This window comes from Oncorhynchus masou, chromosome 28 (assembly GCF_036934945.1).
Source record: "Oncorhynchus masou masou isolate Uvic2021 chromosome 28, UVic_Omas_1.1, whole genome shotgun sequence".
In the NCBI taxonomy this organism is placed as follows: Eukaryota; Metazoa; Chordata; class Actinopteri; order Salmoniformes; family Salmonidae; genus Oncorhynchus; species Oncorhynchus masou.
In genome coordinates this window covers 83,431,183-83,448,900 of record NC_088239.1, presented here as the reverse complement: position 1 = coordinate 83,448,900, position 17,718 = coordinate 83,431,183, and positions in this window count along the sequence as shown.

The window sequence follows — 17,718 nt, the reverse complement described above, 5'->3', positions numbered from 1 at the left end:
GTATCCACTCTAACAGTATCCATTCTAACAGTATCCATTCTAACAGTATCTTGTATCCATTCTAACAGTATCCATTCTAACAGTGTCCATTCTAACAGTAACCTTTCTAACAGTATCCATTCTATCAGTATCCAGTATCCATTCTAACAGTATCCATTCTAACAGCAACCATTCTCACAGTATCCATTCTAACAGTATCCTGTATCCATTCTAACAGTATCCATTCTAACAGTATCCATTCTAACAGTATCCAGTATCCATTCTAACAGTATCCACTCTAACAGCAACCATTCTCACAGTATCCATTCTAACAGTATCCTGTATTCATTCTAACAGTATCCATTCTAACAGTAACCATTCTAACATTAACCATTCTAACAGTATCCATTCTATCAGTATCCAGTATCCATTCTAACAGTATTCATTCTTACAGTATCCATTCTAACAGTAACCTTTCTAACTGTAACCATTTTAACAGTATCCAGTACCCATTCTAACAGTATCCATTCTAACAGCAACCATTCTCACAGTATCCATTCTAACAGTATCCTGTATCCATTCTAACAGTAACCATTTTAACAGTAACCATTCTAACAGTATCCAGTATCCATTCTAACAGTAACCATTCTAACAGTATCCAGTATCCATTCTAACAGTATCCATTCTAACAGTATCCATTCTAACAGTAACCATTCTAACAGTATCCTTTCTAACAGTATCCATTCTAACAGTATCCATTCTAACAGTATCCAGTATCCATTCTAACAGTATCCACTCTAACAGCAACCATTCTCACAGTATCCATTCTAACAGTATCTTGTATCCATTCTAACAGTATCCATTCTATCAGTATCCAGTATCCATTCTAACAGTATTCATTCTTACAGTATCCATTCTAACAGTAACCTTTCTAACTGTAACCATTCTAACAGTATCCAGTATCCATTCTAACAGTATCCATTCTAACAGCAACCATTCTCACAGTATCCATTCTAACAGTATCCTGTTTCCATTCTAACAGTAACCATTTTAACAGTAACCATTCTAACAGTATCCAGTATCCATTCTAACAGTAACCATTCTAACAGTATCCAGTATCCATTCTAACAGTATCCATTCTAACAGTATCCATTCTAACAGTAACCATTCTAACAGTATCCTTTCTAACAGTATCCACTCTAACAGTATCCATTCTAACAGTATCCATTCTAACAGTATCTTGTATCCATTCTAACAGTATCCATTCTAACAGTGTCCATTCTAACAGTAACCTTTCTAACAGTATCCATTCTATCAGTATCCAGTATCCATTCTAACAGTATCCATTCTAACAGTATCCATTCTAACAGTAACCTTTCTAACAGTATCCATTCTAACAGTATCCATTCTAACAGTATCCTGTAACCATTCTAACAGTATCCATTCTAACAGTATCCATTCTAACAGTAACCTTTCTAACAGTATCCATTCTAACAGTATCCATTCTAACAGTATCCTGTAACCATTCTAACAGTATCCAGTATCCATTCTAACAGTATCCATTCTAACAGCAACCATTCTCACAGTATCCATTCTAACAGTATCCTGTATCCATTCTAACAGTATCCATTCTAACAGTATCCATTCTAACAGTATACAGTATCCATTCTAACAGTATCCACTCTAACAGCAACCATTCTCACAGTATCCATTCTAACAGTATCCTGTATTCATTCTAACAGTATCCATTCTAACAGTAACCATTCTAACATTAACCATTCTAACAGTATCCATTCTATCAGTATCCAGTATCCATTCTAACAGTATTCATTCTTACAGTATCCATTCTAACAGTAACCTTTCTAACTGTAACCATTCTAACAGTATCCAGTATCCATTCTAACAGTATCCATTCTAACAGCAACCATTCTCACAGTATCCATTCTAACAGTATCCTGTATCCATTCTAACAGTAACCATTTTAACAGTAACCATTCTAACAGTATCCAGTATCCATTCTAACAGTAACCATTCTAACAGTATCCAGTATCCATTCTAACAGTATCCATTCTAACAGTATCCATTCTAACAGTAACCATTCTAACAGTATCCTTTCTAACAGTATCCATTCTAACAGTATCCATTCTAACAGTATCCAGTATCCATTCTAACAGTATCCACTCTAACAGCAACCATTCTCACAGTATCCATTCTAACAGTATCTTGTATCCATTCTAACAGTATCCATTCTATCAGTATCCAGTATCCATTCTAACAGTATTCATTCTTACAGTATCCATTCTAACAGTAACCTTTCTAACTGTAACCATTCTAACAGTATCCAGTATCCATTCTAACAGTATCCATTCTAACAGCAACCATTCTCACAGTATCCATTCTAACAGTATCCTGTTTCCATTCTAACAGTAACCATTTTAACAGTAACCATTCTAACAGTATCCAGTATCCATTCTAACAGTAACCATTCTAACAGTATCCAGTATCCATTCTAACAGTATCCATTCTAACAGTATCCATTCTAACAGTAACCTTTCTAAGAGTATCCATTCTAACAGTATCCATTCTAACAGTATCCTGTAACCATTCTAACAGTATCCAGTATCCATTCTAACAGTATCCATTCTAACAGCAACCATTCTCACAGTATCCATTCTAACAGTATCCTGTATCCATTCTAACAGTATCCATTCTAACAGTATCCATTCTAACAGTATCCAGTATCCATTCTAACAGTATCCACTCTAACAGCAACCATTCTCACAGTATCCATTCTAACAGTATCCTGTATCCATTCTAACAGTATCCATTCTAACAGTATCCATTCTAACAGTATCCTGTAACCATTCTAACAGTATCCAGTATCCATTCTAACAGTATCCATTCTAACAGCAACCATTCTCACAGTATCCATTCTAACAGTATCCTGTATCCATTCTAACAGTATCCATTCTAACAGTATCCATTCTAACAGTATCCTGTAACCATTCTAACAGTATCCAGTATCCATTCTAACAGTATCCATTCTAACAGCAACCATTCTCACAGTATCCATTCTAACAGTATCCTGTATCCATTCTAACAGTATCCATTCTAACAGTATCCATTCTAACAGTATCCAGTATCCATTCTAACAGTATCCACTCTAACAGCAACCATTCTCACAGTATCCATTCTAACAGTATCCTGTATTCATTCTAACAGTATCCATTCTAACAGTAACCATTCTAACATTAACCATTCTAACAGTATCCATTCTATCAGTATCCAGTATCCATTCTAACAGTATTCATTCTTACAGTATCCATTCTAACAGTAACCTTTCTAACTGTAACCATTCTAACAGTATCCATTCTAACAGTATCCAGTATCCATTCTAACAGTATCCACTCTAACAGCAACCATTCTCACAGTATCCATTCTAACAGTATCTTGTATCCATTCTAACAGTATCCATTCTATCAGTATCCAGTATCCATTCTAACAGTATTCATTCTTACAGTATCCATTCTAACAGTAACCATTCTAACAGTATCCTTTCTAACAGTATCCATTCTAACAGTATCCATTCTAACAGTATCCAGTATCCATTCTAACAGTATCCACTCTAACAGCAACCATTCTCACAGTATCCATTCTAACAGTATCTTGTATCCATTCTAACAGTATCCATTCTATCAGTATCCAGTATCCATTCTAACAGTATTCATTCTTACAGTATCCATTCTAACAGTAACCTTTCTAACTGTAACCATTCTAACAGTATCCAGTATCCATTCTAACAGTATCCATTCTAACAGCAACCATTCTCACAGTATCCATTCTAACAGTATCCTGTTTCCATTCTAACAGTAACCATTTTAACAGTAACCATTCTAACAGTATCCAGTATCCATTCTAACAGTAACCATTCTAACAGTATCCAGTATCCATTCTAACAGTATCCATTCTAACAGTATCCATTCTAACAGTAACCTTTCTAACAGTATCCATTCTAACAGTATCCATTCTAACAGTATCCTGTAACCATTCTAACAGTATCCAGTATCCATTCTAACAGTATCCATTCTAACAGCAACCATTCTCACAGTATCCATTCTAACAGTATCCTGTATCCATTCTAACAGTATCCATTCTAACAGTATCCATTCTAACAGTATCCAGTATCCATTCTAACAGTATCCACTCTAACAGCAACCATTCTCACAGTATCCATTCTAACAGTATCCTGTATTCATTCTAACAGTATCCATTCTAACAGTAACCATTCTAACAGTATCCTTTCTAACAGTATCCATTCTAACAGTATCCATTCTAACAGTATCCAGTATCCATTCTAACAGTATCCACTCTAACAGCAACCATTCTCACAGTATCCATTCTAACAGTAACTTGTATCCATTCTAACAGTATCCATTCTATCAGTATCAGTATCCATTCTAACAGTATTCATTCTTACAGTATCCATTCTAACAGTAACCTTTCTAACTGTAACCATTCTAACAGTATCCAGTATCCATTCTAACGGTATCCATTCTAACAGCAACCATTCTCACAGTATCCATTCTAACAGTATCCTGTTTCCATTCTAACAGTAACCATTTTAACAGTAACCATTCTAACAGTATCCAGTATCCATTCTAACAGTAACCATTCTAACAGTATCCAGTATCCATTCTAACAGTATCCATTCTAACAGTATCCATTCTAACAGTAACCATTCTAACAGTAACCATTCTAACAGTATCCACTCTAACAGTATCCATTCTAACAGATTCCATTCTAACAGTATCTTGTATCCATTCTAACAGTATCCATTCTAACAGTGTCCATTCTAACAGTAACCTTTCTAACAGTATCCATTCTATCAGTATCCAGTATCCATTCTAACAGTATCCATTCTAACAGTATCCATTCTAACAGTAACCTTTCTAACAGTATCCATTCTAACAGTATCCATTCTAACAGTATCCTGTAACCATTCTAACAGTAACCATTCTAACAGTACCCATTCTAACAGTATCCAGTAACCATTCTAACAGTATCCTTTCTAACAGTAACCATTATAACAGTATCCAGTATCCATTCTAACAGTATCCTTTCTAACAGTATCCATTCTAACAGTATCCATTCTAACAGTATCCGTATCCATTCTAACAGTAACCATTCTAACAGTAAAGGTAAACACACACACATAAACACACAAACACACATAAACACACATAAACACACATAAACACACATAAACACACACACATTATCCATCTAACAGCACCCATTCTAACAGTATCCATACTAACAGTAACCATTCTAACAGTATACATTCTAACAGTATCCATTCTAACAGTATCCATTATAACAGTATCCAGTATCCATTCTAACAGTATACATTCTAACAGCAACCATTCTAACAGTATCCATTCTAACAGTATCCATTATAACAGTATCCAGTATCCATTCTAACAGTATACATTCTAACAGCAACCATTCTCACAGTATCCATTCTAACAGTATCCTGTATCCATTCTAACAGTAACCATTCTAACAGTATCCATTCTAACAGTAACCTTTCTAACAGTATCCGTATCCATTCTAACAGTAACCATTCTAACAGTAACCATTCTAACAGTATCCATTCTAACAGTATCCAGTACCCATTCTAACAGTAACCATTCTAAAAGTAAAGGTAAAACACACACATAAACACACAAACACACATAAACACACATAAACACACATAAACACACATAAACACACATAAACACACACATTATCCATCTAACAGCACCCATTCTAACAGTATCCATACTAACAGTAACCATTCTAACAGTATACATTCTAACAGTATCCATTCTAACAGTATCCATTCTAACAGTAACCATTCTAACAGTAACCATTCTAACAGTATCCATTCTGACAGTATCCATTCCAACAGCAACCATTCTGACAGGTATCCATTCTAAAAGTATCCATTCTAACAGTATCCATTCTAACAGTATCCATTATAACAGTATCCAGTATCCATTCTAACAGTATACATTCTAACAGCAACCATTCTCACAGTATCCATTCTAACAGTATCCTGTATCCATTCTAACAGTAACCATTCTAACAGTAACCATTCTAACATTAACCATTCTAACAGTAACCATTCTAACAGTATCCAGTATCCATTCTAACAGTATCCTTTCTAACAGTAACCATTATAACAGTATCCAGTATCCATTCTAACAGTATCCTTTCTAACAGTACCCATTCTAACAGTATCCATTCTAACAGTATCCAGTATCCATTCTAACAGTATCCATTCTAACAGTATCCATTCTAACAGTATCCTGTAACCATTCTAACAGTATCCAGTATCCATTCTAACAGTATCCATTCTAACAGCAACCATTCTCACAGTATCCATTCTAACAGTATCCTGTATCCATTCTAACAGTATCCATTCTAACAGTATCCATTCTAACAGTATCCAGTATCCATTCTAACAGTATCCACTCTAACAGCAACCATTCTCACAGTATCCATTCTAACAGTATCCTGTATTCATTCTAACAGTATCCATTCTAACAGTAACCATTCTAACAGTATCCTTTCTAACAGTATCCATTCTAACAGTATCCATTCTAACAGTATCCAGTATCCATTCTAACAGTATCCACTCTAACAGCAACCATTCTCACAGTATCCATTCTAACAGTAACTTGTATCCATTCTAACAGTATCCATTCTATCAGTATCCAGTATCCATTCTAACAGTATTCATTCTTACAGTATCCATTCTAACAGTAACCTTTCTAACTGTAACCATTCTAACAGTATCCAGTATCCATTCTAACAGTATCCATTCTAACAGCAACCATTCTCACAGTATCCATTCTAACAGTATCCTGTTTCCATTCTAACAGTAACCATTTTAACAGTAACCATTCTAACAGTATCCAGTATCCATTCTAACAGTAACCATTCTAACAGTATCCAGTATCCATTCTAACAGTATCCATTCTAACAGTATCCATTCTAACAGTAACCATTCTAACAGTATCCTTTCTAACAGTATCCACTCTAACAGTATCCATTCTAACAGATTCCATTCTAACAGTATCTTGTATCCATTCTAACAGTATCCATTCTAACAGTGTCCATTCTAACAGTAACCTTTCTAACAGTATCCATTCTATCAGTATCCAGTATCCATTCTAACAGTATCCATTCTAACAGTATCCATTCTAACAGTAACCTTTCTAACAGTATCCATTCTAACAGTATCCATTCTAACAGTATCCTGTAACCATTCTAACAGTAACCATTCTAACAGTACCCATTCTAACAGTATCCAGTAACCATTCTAACAGTATCCTTTCTAACAGTAACCATTATAACAGTATCCAGTATCCATTCTAACAGTATCCTTTCTAACAGTATCCATTCTAACAGTATCCATTCTAACAGTATCCCGTATCCATTCTAACAGTAACCATTCTAACAGTAAAGGTAAACACACACACATAAACACACAAACACACATAAACACACATAAACACACATAAACACACATAAACACACACACATTATCCATCTAACAGCACCCATTCTAACAGTATCCATACTAACAGTAACCATTCTAACAGTATACATTCTAACAGTATCCATTCTAACAGTATCCATTATAACAGTATCCAGTATCCATTCTAACAGTATACATTCTAACAGCAACCATTCTAACAGTATCCATTCTAACAGTATCCATTATAACAGTATCCAGTATCCATTCTAACAGTATACATTCTAACAGCAACCATTCTCACAGTATCCATTCTAACAGTATCCTGTATCCATTCTAACAGTAACCATTCTAACAGTATCCATTCTAACAGTAACCTTTCTAACAGTATCCGTATCCATTCTAACAGTAACCATTCTAACAGTAACCATTCTAACAGTATCCATTCTAACAGTATCCAGTACCCATTCTAACAGTAACCATTCTAAAAGTAAAGGTAAACACACACACATAAACACACAAACACACATAAACACACATAAACACACATAAACACACATAAACACACATAAACACACACATTATCCATCTAACAGCACCCATTCTAACAGTATCCATACTAACAGTAACCATTCTAACAGTATACATTCTAACAGTATCCATTCTAACAGTATCCATTCTAACAGTAACCATTCTAACAGTAACCATTCTAACAGTATCCATTCTGACAGTATCCATTCCAACAGCAACCATTCTGACAGGTATCCATTCTAAAAGTATCCATTCTAACAGTATCCATTCTAACAGTATCCATTATAACAGTATCCAGTATCCATTCTAACAGTATACATTCTAACAGCAACCATTCTCACAGTATCCATTCTAACAGTATCCTGTATCCATTCTAACAGTAACCATTCTAACAGTAACCATTCTAACATTAACCATTCTAACAGTAACCATTCTAACAGTATCCAGTATCCATTCTAACAGTATCCTTTCTAACAGTAACCATTATAACAGTATCCAGTATCCATTCTAACAGTATCCTTTCTAACATTACCCATTCTAACAGTATCCATTCTAACAGTATCCAGTATCCATTCTAACAGTATCCATTCTAACAGTATCCATTCTAACAGTATCCAGTATCCATTCTAACAGTATACATTCTAACAGCAACCATTCTCACAGTATCCATTCTAACAGTATCCTGTATCCATTCTAACAGTATCCATTCTAACAGTAACCATTCTAACATTAACCATTCTAACAGTACCCATTCTAACAGTATCCAGTACCCATTCTAACAGTAACCATTCTAACAGTATCCATTCTAACAGTATCCATTCTAACAGTATCCAGTACCCATTCTAACAGTAACCATTCTAACAGTAACCATTCTAACAGTATCCAGTATCCATTCTAACAGTATCCTTTCCAACATTAACCTTTCTAACAGTATACATTCTATCAGTATCCAGTATCCATTCTAACAGTATCCATTCTAACAGTACCCATTCTAACAGTATCCATTCTAACAGTATCCATTCTAACAGTATCCAGTACCCATTCTAACAGTAACCATTCTAACAGTATCCTGTATCCATTCTAACAGTATCCATTCTAACAGTAACCATTTTAACAGTAACCATTCTAACAGTATCCATTCTAACAGTATCCAGTAACCATTCTAACAGTAACCATTCTAACAGTATCCAGTATCCATTCTAACAGTATCCATTCTAACAGTATCCATTCTAACAGTATCCATTCTAACAGTAACCATTTTAACAGTAACCATTCTAACAGTATCCATTCTAACAGTATCCAGTAGCCATTCTAACAGTAACCATTCTAACAGTAACCATTCTAACAGGATCCATACTAACAGTATCCAGTACCCATTCTAACAGTATCCTTTCTAACAGTATCCATTCTAACAGTATCCATTCTAACAGTATCCAGTATCCATTCTAACAGTATCCACTCTAACAGTAACCATTCTAACAGTAACCATTCTAACAGGATCCATTCTAACAGTATCCAGTATCCATTCTAACAGTATCCATTCTAACAGTATCCATTCTAACAGTATCCATTCTAACAGTAACCATTTTAACAGTAACCATTCTAACAGTATCCATTCTAACAGTATCCAGTAGCCATTCTAACAGTATTCATTCTAACAGTAACCATTCTAACAGTAACCATTCTCACAGTATCCATTCTAACAGTATCCTGTTTCCATTCTAACAGTAACCATTTTAACAGTAACCATTCTAACAGTATCCAGTATCCATTCTAACAGTAACCATTCTAACAGTATCCAGTATCCATTCTAACAGTATCCATTCTAACAGTATCCATTCTAACAGTAACCATTCTAACAGTATCCTTTCTAACAGTATCCACTCTAACAGTATCCATTCTAACAGTATCCATTCTAACAGTATCTTGTATCCATTCTAACAGTATCCATTCTAACAGTGTCCATTCTAACAGTAACCTTTCTAACAGTATCCATTCTATCAGTATCCAGTATCCATTCTAACAGTATCCATTCTAACAGTATCCATTCTAACAGTAACCTTTCTAACAGTATCCATTCTAACAGTATCCATTCTAACAGTATCCTGTAACCATTCTAACAGTATCCAGTACCATTTCTAACAGTAACCATTCTAACAGTATCCAGTAACCATTCTAACAGTATCCTTTCTAACAGTAACCATTATAACAGTATCCAGTATCCATTCTAACAGTATCCTTTCTAACAGTATCCATTCTAACAGTATCCATTCTAACAGTATCCCGTATCCATTCTAACAGTAACCATTCTAACAGTAAAGGTAAACACACACACATAAACACACAAACACACATAAACACACATAAACACACATAAACACACATAAACACACACACATTATCCATCTAACAGCACCCATTCTAACAGTATCCATACTAACAGTAACCATTCTAACAGTATACATTCTAACAGTATCCATTCTAACAGTATCCATTATAACAGTATCCAGTATCCATTCTAACAGTATACATTCTAACAGCAACCATTCTAACAGTATCCATTCTAACAGTATCCATTATAACAGTATCCAGTATCCATTCTAACAGTATACATTCTAACAGCAACCATTCTCACAGTATCCATTCTAACAGTATCCTGTATCCATTCTAACAGTAACCATTCTAACAGTAACCATTATAACAGTATCCAGTATCCATTCTAACAGTATCCTTTCTAACAGTATCCATTCTAACAGTATCCATTCTAACAGTATCCCGTATCCATTCTAACAGTATCCATTCTAACAGTATCCCGTATCCATTCTAACAGTAACCATTCTAACAGTAAAGGTAAACACACACACATAAACACACAAACACACATAAACACACATAAACACACATAAACACACATAAACACACACACATTATCCATCTAACAGCACCCATTCTAACAGTATCCATACTAACAGTAACCATTCTAACAGTATACATTCTAACAGTATCCATTCTAACAGTATCCATTATAACAGTATCCAGTATCCATTCTAACAGTATACATTCTAACAGCAACCATTCTAACAGTATCCATTCTAACAGTATCCATTATAACAGTATCCAGTATCCATTCTAACAGTATACATTCTAACAGCAACCATTCTCACAGTATCCATTCTAACAGTATCCTGTATCCATTCTAACAGTAACCATTCTAACAGTATCCATTCTAACAGTAACCTTTCTAACAGTATCCCGTATCCATTCTAACAGTAACCATTCTAACAGTAACCATTCTAACAGTATCCATTCTAACAGTATCCAGTACCCATTCTAACAGTAACCATTCTAAAAGTAAAGGTAAACACACACACATAAACACACAAACACACATAAACACACATAAACACACATAAACACACATAAACACACATAAACACACACACATTATCCATCTAACAGCACCCATTCTAACAGTATCCATACTAACAGTAACCATTCTAACAGTATACATTCTAACAGTATCCATTCTAACAGTATCCATTCTAACAGTAACCATTCTAACAGTAACCATTCTAACAGTATCCATTCTGACAGTATCCATTCCAACAGCAACCATTCTGACAGGTATCCATTCTAAAAGTATCCATTCTAACAGTATCCATTCTAACAGTATCCATTATAACAGTATCCAGTATCCATTCTAACAGTATACATTCTAACAGCAACCATTCTCACAGTATCCATTCTAACAGTATCCTGTATCCATTCTAACAGTAACCATTCTAACAGTAACCATTCTAACATTAACCATTCTAACAGTATCCAGTATCCATTCTAACAGTATCCTTTCTAACAGTAACCATTATAACAGTATCCAGTATCCATTCTAACAGTATCCTTTCTAACAGTACCCATTCTAACAGTATCCATTCTAACAGTATCCAGTATCCATTCTAACAGTATCCATTCTAACAGCAACCATTCTCACAGTATGCATTCTAACAGTATCCAGTACCCATTCTAACAGTAACCTTTCTAACAGTATCCATTCTAACAGTATCCATTCTAACAGTATCCCGTAGCCATTCTAACAGTATCCATTCTAACAGTATCCAGTACCCATTCTAACAGTAACCATTCTAACAGTAACCATTTTAACAGTAAAGGTAAACACACACACATAAACACACAAACACACATAAACACACATAAACACACATAAACACACATAAACACACATAAACACACACACATTATCCATCTAACAGCACCCATTCTAACAGTATCCATACTAACAGTAACCATTCTAACAGGATCCATTCTAATAGTATCCATTCTAACAGTATACATTCTAACAGTATCCATTCTAACAGTATCCATTCTAACAGTAACCATTCTAACAGTAACCATTCTAACAGTATCCATTCTAACAGTATCCATTCTAACAGTATCCATTCTAACAGTATACATTCTAACAGTATCCATTCTAACAGTATCCATTCTAACAGTAACCATTCTAACAGTAACCATTCTAACAGTATCCATTCTGACAGTATCCATTCCAACAGCAACCATTCTGACAGGTATCCATTCTAAAAGTATCCATTCTAACAGTATCCATTCTAACAGTATCCATTCTAACAGTATCCAGTATCCATTCTAACAGTATACATTCTAACAGCAACCATTCTCACAGTATCCATTCTAACAGTATCCTGTATCCATTCTAACAGTATCCATTCTAACAGTAACCATTCTAACATTAACCATTCTAACAGTATCCATTCTAACAGTATCCAGTACCCATTCTAACAGTAACCATTCTAACAGTATCCATTCTAACAGTATCCATTCTAACAGTATCCAGTACCCATTCTAACAGTAACCATTCTAACAGTAACCATTCTAACAGTATCCAGTATCCATTCTAACAGTATCCTTTCCAACATTAACCTTTCTAACAGTATACATTCTATCAGTATCCAGTATCCATTCTAACAGTATCCATTCTAACAGTATCCAGTATCCATTCTAACAGTATCCACTCTAACAGTAACCATTCTAACAGTAACCATTCTAACAGGATCCATTCTAACAGTATCCAGTATCCATTCTAACAGTATCCATTCTAACAGTATCCATTCTAACAGTATCCATTCTAACAGTAACCATTTTAACAGTAACCATTCTAACAGTATCCATTCTAACAGTATCCAGTAGCCATTCTAACAGTATTCATTCTAACAGTAACCATTCTAACAGTAACCATTCTAACAGTATCCAGTACCCATTCTAACAGTAACCATTCTAACAGTAACCATTTTAACAGTAACCATTCTAACAGTATCCAGTACCCATTCTAACAGTAACCATTCTAACAGTAACCATTCTAACAGGATCCATTCTAACAGTATCCAGTAACCATTCTAACAGTATCCTTTCTAACAGTATCCATTCTAACAGTATCCATTCTAACAGTATCCAGTATCCATTCTAACAGTATCCACTCTAACAGCAACCATTCTCACAGTATCCATTCTAACAGTATCTTGTATCCATTCTAACAGTATCCATTCTATCAGTATCCAGTATCCATTCTAACAGTATTCATTCTTACAGTATCCATTCTAACAGTAACCTTTCTAACTGTAACCATTCTAACAGTATCCAGTATCCATTCTAACAATATCCATTCTAACAGCAACCATTCTCACAGTATCCATTCTAACAGTATCCTGTTTCCATTCTAACAGTAACCATTTTAACAGTAACCATTCTAACAGTATCCAGTATCCATTCTAACAGTAACCATTCTAACAGTATCCAGTATCCATTCTAACAGTATCCATTCTAACAGTATCCATTCTAACAGTAACCATTCTAACAGTATCCTTTCTAACAGTATCCACTCTAACAGTATCCATTCTAACAGTATCCATTCTAACAGTATCTTGTATCCATTCTAACAGTATCCATTCTAACAGTGTCCATTCTAACAGTAACCTTTCTAACAGTATCCATTCTATCAGTATCCAGTATCCATTCTAACAGTATCCATTCTAACAGTATCCATTCTAACAGTAACCTTTCTAACAGTATCCATTCTATCAGTATCCAGTATCCATTCTAACAGTATCCATTCTAACAGTATCCATTCTAACAGTATCCATTCTAACAGTATCCTGTAACCATTCTAACAGTATCCAGTACCATTTCTAACAGTAACCATTCTAACAGTATCCAGTAACCATTCTAACAGTATCCTTTCTAACAGTAACCATTATAACAGTATCCAGTATCCATTCTAACAGTATCCTTTCTAACAGTATCCATTCTAACAGTATCCATTCTAACAGTATCCCGTATCCATTCTAACAGTAACCATTCTAACAGTATCCATTCTAACAGTAACCTTTCTAACAGTATCCCGTATCCATTCTAACAGTAACCATTCTAACAGTAACCATTCTAACAGTATCCATTCTAACAGTATCCAGTACCCATTCTAACAGTAACCATTCTAACAGTAAAGGTAAACACACACACATAAACACACAAACACACATAAACACACATAAACACACATAAACACACATAAACACACATAAACACACACACATTATCCATCTAACAGCACCCATTCTAACAGTATCCATACTAACAGTAACCATTCTAACAGTATACATTCTAACAGTATCCATTCTAACAGTATCCATTCTAACAGTAACCATTCTAACAGTAACCATTCTAACAGTATCCATTCTGACAGTATCCATTCCAACAGCAACCATTCTGACAGGTATCCATTCTAAAAGTATCCATTCTAACAGTATCCATTCTAACAGTATCCATTATAACAGTATCCAGTATCCATTCTAACAGTATACATTCTAACAGCAACCATTCTCACAGTATCCATTCTAACAGTATCCTGTATCCATTCTAACAGTAACCATTCTAACAGTAACCATTCTAACATTAACCATTCTAACAGTAACCATTCTAACAGTATCCAGTATCCATTCTAACAGTATCCTTTCTAACAGTAACCATTATAACAGTATCCAGTATCCATTCTAACAGTATCCTTTCTAACAGTACCCATTCTAACAGTATCCATTCTAACAGCAACCATTCTAACAGCAACCATTCTCACAGTATGCATTCTAACAGTATCCAGTACCCATTCTAACAGTAACCTTTCTAACAGTATCCATTCTAACAGTATCCATTCTAACAGTATCCCGTATCCATTCTAACAGTATCCATTCTAACAGTATCCAGTATCCATTCTAACAGTAACCATTCTAACAGTAACCATTTTAACAGTAAAGGTAAACACACACACATAAACACACAAACACACATAAACACACATAAACACACATAAACACACATAAACACACACACATTATCCATCTAACAGCACCCATTCTAACAGTATCCATACTAACAGTAACCATTCTAACAGTATACATTCTAACAGTATCCATTCTAACAGTATCCATTCTAACAGTAACCATTCTAACAGTAACCATTCTAACAGTATCCATTCTGACAGTATCCATTCCAACAGCAACCATTCTGACAGGTATCCATTCTAAAAGTATCCATTCTAACAGTATCTATTCTAACAGTATCCATTATAACAGTATCCAGTATCCATTCTCACAGTATCCATTCTAACAGTATCCTGTATCCATTCTAACAGTATCCATTCTAACAGTAACCATTCTAACATTAACCATTCTAACAGTATCCATTCTAACAGTATCCAGTACCCATTCTAACAGTAACCATTCTAACAGTATCCATTCTAACAGTATCCATTCTAACAGTATCCAGTACCCATTCTAACAGTAACCATTCTAACAGTAACCATTCTAACAGTATCCAGTATCCATTCTAACAGTATCCTTTCCAACATTAACCTTTCTAACAGTATACATTCTATCAGTATCCAGTATCCATTCTAACAGTATCCATTCTAACAGTACCCATTCTAACAGTATCCATTCTAACAGTATCCATTCTAACAGTATCCAGTACCCATTCTAACAGTAACCATTCTAACAGTATCCTGTATCCATTCTAACAGTAACCATTTTAACAGTAACCATTCTAACAGTATCCATTCTAACAGTATCCAGTAACCATTCTAACAGTATCCATTCTAACAGTATCCAGTATCCATTCTAACAGTATCCATTCTAACAGTATCCATTCTAACAGTAACCATTTTAACAGTAACCATTCTAACAGTATCCATTCTAACAGTATCCAGTAGCCATTCTAACAGTATCCATTCTAACAGTAACCATTCTAACAGTAACCATTCTAACAGTATCCAGTACCCATTCTAACAGTAACCATTCTAACAGTAACCATTTTAACAGTAACCATTCTAACAGTATCCAGTACCCATTCTAACAGTAACCTTTCTAACAGTATCCATTCTAACAGTATCCATTCTAACAGTATCCCGTATCCATTCTAACAGTATCCATTCTAACAGTATCCAGTACCCATTCTAACAGTAACCATTCTAACAGTAACCATTTTAACAGTAAAGGTAAACACACACACATAAACACACAAACACACATAAACACACATAAACACACATAAACACACATAAACACACACACATTATCCATCTAACAGCACCCATTCTAACAGTATCCATACTAACAGTAACCATTCTAACAGTATACATTCTAACAGTATCCATTCTAAAAGTATCCATTCTAACAGTATCTATTCTAACAGTATCCATTATAACAGTATCCAGTATCCATTCTCACAGTATCCATTCTAACAGTATCCTGTATCCATTCTAACAGTATCCATTCTAACAGTAACCATTCTAACATTAACCATTCTAACAGTATCCATTCTAACAGTATCCAGTACCCATTCTAACAGTAACCATTCTAACAGTATCCATTCTAACAGTATCCATTCTAACAGTATCCAGTACCCATTCTAACAGTAACCATTCTAACAGTAACCATTCTAACAGTATCCAGTATCCATTCTAACAGTATCCTTTCCAACATTAACCTTTCTAACAGTATACATTCTATCAGTATCCAGTATCCATTCTAACAGTATCCATTCTAACAGTACCCATTCTAACAGTATCCATTCTAACAGTATCCATTCTAACAGTATCCAGTACCCATTCTAACAGTAACCATTCTAACAGTATCCTGTATCCATTCTAACAGTAACCATTTTAACAGTAACCATTCTAACAGTATCCATTCTAACAGTATCCAGTAACCATTCTAACAGTAACCATTCTAACAGTATCCAGTATCCATTCTAACAGTATCCATTCTAACAGTATCCATTCTAACAGTAACCATTTTAACAGTAACCATTCTAACAGTATCCATTCTAACAGTATCCAGTAGCCATTCTAACAGTATCCATTCTAACAGTAACCATTCTAACAGTAACCATTCTAACAGTATCCAGTACCCATTCTAACAGTAACCATTCTAACAGTAACCATTTTAACAGTAACCATTCTAACAGTATCCAGTACCCATTCTAACAGTAACCATTCTAACAGTAACCTTTCTAACAGTAACCATTCTAACAGGATCCATTCTAACAGTATCCAGTAACCATTCTAACAGCAACCATTCTAACAGCAACCATTCTCACAGTATCCA